General features: G+C 34.0%; 1 pseudogene; it reads left to right on the top strand.

Moving 5' to 3' along the window:
- Nucleotides 1–3,487: 3,487 nt before the first annotated feature.
- On the top strand, nt 3,488–3,783 carry LOC101325607 (peptidyl-prolyl cis-trans isomerase A pseudogene; annotated as a pseudogene).
- Nucleotides 3,784–4,480: the final 697 nt, after the last annotated feature.

Genomic DNA, 4,480 nt, shown 5'->3' with positions numbered 1-4,480 from the left:
TAAATGATGAACTTCCTAGCCATTTTTAATTTGATTACTTTTTATTTTTACTTTAACTGTTACTCAACAAATCTTTAATGGCATATTATTAACTCTAATAATTTTATTTTTTATTTCAAAGCTGGGCACTCTTGAATCAGTATCTCTTTCTCTAAACTATACTGAATTTCAGAATGACATTATTGAAAGTTCACACAAACATTTTCATATAGAATTCCCATTTAGGATTACTTTAATTCAAACTTTTATTGAGTTTATGATTTACCCTTCCAAGATATAATGTAATAAAAGTAAATTCTCTTGTCAACAAGCTCCACTTATTCTCTTCTCCTTTTTTCTTATCATAGTCCAACTTCATTGACATTTTTATAGTTGTTTTCTCAAATCTATTAGTTAACTTGCTCTTGAATAGATTCCCCCCGTACTACACTGCCACTGTTTAAATCATCACTGATTAGCCTTTACTTGAACTAATCCAAGAGAATTATCAGATCTCTTTATCAATAATCTCTCTCCACACTGGCTTACCATGTACTGTATGGCCAGATTTCTTCTTAAAAGAAAACAACAACAAAAAAAACCTAGAGGTGTGTATACCAACCAGGTTTAACTTATATGATTATCTGTGCCATAAAAGATAGCATAAATTCTTTAGCTTAATCAAGAGACCCTACATAATCTCTCTCCTAACTTACTCCCATGCGTCACACACCCTGCCCTCTTTTATATCTTGTGATCGTCAAAAATGTTTCTGAGATATAAAAAGCTATTTAATGACTCAGTGTTTCTGGTCTCTCTTACTGAATGCTCTTCTTGATTTCACTTTCAACTTGGAAAATTTTTGCATGTCCAAAATTCTTATTGAAATGTTTTTCCTTCTGTTATTTCCCAAAACATATTAAGTTTTTATATTCTTTACAACAATTGCGTTTTACTCTTCTTGTCTCCTGAGAAACCTGATTGAAAATCAAGATATGCTTCCTGAATGATTTAGATTGGGCATGTCAGCAGAACTAGTGGGATAAATTTTGCAGGAAGTTTATATGAGGACTGGTATGAGGACCTTGGACCTTGTGAAATGTAAATTTATTTGAAAACAAAGAGTTCCACACATGTAGAGTACTACACTGTATCTTTTTCAAATCGCACGTTAACTTCAGACCATTGCTATGAGTTAAGGATCTGTGCTGCAGAAAACAAAGATGACCTGTCTGTTTGGAACATTCTTTAGTTACATCTGTCCTCCAGTTCTGTATTTTGGAAGTATGTTCCTTATTGCCTCCAGTTTATTTCCCAATTTCCTTTATCACTTATCCTTAGGCAAATTGTTTCTCTTGACAGTCTTTGCTTATCTAAATATTATTAATAATAAAGACAGCACAGCATGAAGTGCATCCATTGATAGGTTAGTAGACAAGAGAAATATAATGAATAAAAGTTAGGTAAATGGTAAAAATAAGACACATGGAACTTTTATATAATAAAACAATCAGATAAATACTACTCTCTATCATAAAACAGAGAGTATGACTCTTAAGGAAATAAAGGCAATGAAAAATATGTGATAACCGAGAAGAGAGAATATATTAGGAAGTAATAAATGTTTTCACTTTTGTAAAGGATACCTAAATTTTAAATAAAGATATAAAATAAGTGAAACAAATTAAAAGCAATAAGGATTAGAAAGGATACATCTTAAAAGTGAGTTAAGGAAAGAAATGTCACTTTTGAAAAATCATGTTAATTTGCAGTAGATAATGAATGAATGAATGAAACCCAAGAGATGGTAATATATAAAGATGTTAGGCAAAGGTGATACAACTTAAGACATAAGTGAAGCTCCTGAAAATTATTAACACTACAAAAGAGTAGTTATAGTCATTAGATTAAAATTTGAATCTCCAGATCAAATGGCATACTGATGAAAGAGGAACTGATAGAGGGCTGTAAATATTTACTATATCCTTATATAGTATTGAAGTAGTAGAGTGAAATAATGTATTCTATGGAAATTTGGGGTGGGCAGGGAGGCCTCTGCTTTCAGTTATCACCAAGATAAAGTTTTATGGGTATTCAGGTGAAGACACATTACAAAAAATATAGGAAAAAATCTAGTTTGTCTCAGTACTTTGCACTAAAACATTCAGCATAAGATGACTGAGGAGCATTGTCTTACAAATCTTAAAAGAGAATAAGCATAAACCAAGATTTTTTTTTGGCCTCACCAAGTTCTCATTCAAATATAAAGACAAAAAATCTCAAACACATAATGTGCTTGGACATGACAGCATCCAAGCACTCCTGGCAAAAATTGAAATTTTTAAAATTCAGCCAACTGATGTAATATAAATTAAAATAAATCAGGGATGATAAAACTATGGTATGAAAGGACTTTCAGTAAGCATTGACTACATTTAAATATATAACAGAATGGAGTATGATATGTCCTATCAATGGGAAACTAGTTAAATAAAATATGGCAAAATGAAATATTATGCAGCCTTTACAACAGTAAAATAATTTTTTTCTCACCAGTATGGAAAGATATGTAGGATGAATTGCTAAGCAAAATTTCCTCTTTCTATAACCTATGAGTGTGGGTGTTTGAAATTCCACCATATGTAAATGATCTTTATAAGCATTTGTATTAAAGTGACATAATCTATTCACTGAAACAGAAAGTGGATAAGGAACAGAACAGAACAGAACTTTATGATTTTCTTTGTAAATGACCAAAGGTAGGTACTTGAGATCAACAGAAGGGTGATTCTCTACATGGTCATTCAGAGAAGCAGGCTATCGCAGTCTTTACCTTCCTCGATGTATATTCTCCATGGTCAGCGTAAACATTTCTACCCTAACCTGGAAGAAGAAAAATAGCAAAGAGGACACCAAATGGTTTTACGGTCTGTGGCCTGAAAGTGACACACAACACTTCCAGTACCATTTCTTGATAGTAATCAGTCATGTGGCTACACATACCTGTAACAGAGGCTGGAATGTATGTGCAAGAAGTGGAGAACACAGCAGAATATGTCAGTTTCTTCCATAGCACTCAGGATAAGTACATGAGGAAATAGCTTGAGGATTAAGATATTGAGATATTGAAATCTGATCAAAATATGTTTATCAGCTTTCCTTTTTAAGGTTAGAGGGGAAGAGAATATTAAGGCCTAAAGATGCATGAGGAGTGCTGTTCTGGGAGATGTGACAGAACACATGAGAAGGAAAAGTTGAATAGAGAGTTCAATTAAAGTTTTACCTATTCTGGGATTTGCTGATGCTGTTGCTGCCACCGGGAGACATACCAGCTTAGTCAACCTCACCGTATTTTTTCTACGTCGCCATCAACAATGAGTCCCTGGACAGTGTCCCCTTTGAGCTTTTTGAAGACAAAGTTCCAAAGACAGCAGAAAGCTTTTGTGCTCTTAGCACTGGGAAGAAAGGTTATCAGGATTCCTGCTTTCACAGAATTATTCTGGGGTCTATGTGCCTGGGTGGAGACTTCCTATGCCTTAATGGCACTGGCGGCAAGTCCATCTATGGGGAAAAGTTTGATGAGGAGAGCTTCATCTTGAAGCACACGGGTCCTGGTATCTGGCCCATGGCAAATTCTGGGCCCAACACAAACAGTTCCAACTTTTTATTTGCATTGCCAAGACTGAGGGGTTGGTCTTTGTCAAGGTAAAAGAGTTTATAAATGATTTAGAAGCCATGGAGCACTTTGGGTCCAGGAATGGCAAGACCAGCAAGATCACCATTGCCCACTGTGAGCAACTGTAATAAATTTAACTTAGGTTTTATCTCAATCACCAGACCATTTCTCTTGTAGTTCAGGAGAATACCCCTCCACCTCCATCTGCTCTCATTATCCTATAACTTTTGTGCTCTTGCTACTGTTCCTTGGGTTCCATATTTTCTTTATCCCCCTTCAAGTCTAGCTAGGTTGAAGAGTTAAGTTTATGATTATAAAATAAAAACTAAACAGCAATTTAAAAAATCTTACCTATTCTGCAGTTTTATCCAAATCTGATCAAAGAATAAAAGTATCTTTCAAATACTTTATACCATTTAATATACGCAGCTTTGTGAATGAGCTCAATCATTTGACTATATGAGGAAGGGAGTTGCTTGATCCTTTGCATAGTACAAACAAAAATTCTGAAATAAAGACATTGAAATTTATCCAAATCTGTGTTGATATTCAAATGCTAAAACTCTTTTTATTTACATTTGATTTTCCTCTTGTGAATGGGTTTTTCAAGTACTGTGTTTAAATATCAGGTCTGATCCCTCACTAAACTGGAACTTATCCTGTAGGGAAATAATTTTCTTTCTTTTTCTTTTCTTTTTCTTTCTCTTCAGCTCTCCTTATGGTAAGGTATTGTCATTGCAGTCAGTATACTTGATGCTTAAAGTCCTCATTTCCTTACTCCTTTCTTTGTCAATTATTTTACATATCCATGAAACTAAAATTGTT

Source organism: Tursiops truncatus, chromosome 2 (genome assembly GCF_011762595.2).
Source record: "Tursiops truncatus isolate mTurTru1 chromosome 2, mTurTru1.mat.Y, whole genome shotgun sequence".
In the NCBI taxonomy this organism is placed as follows: Eukaryota; Metazoa; Chordata; class Mammalia; order Artiodactyla; family Delphinidae; genus Tursiops; species Tursiops truncatus.
This window is presented reverse-complemented; position numbering and strand designations above follow the sequence as displayed.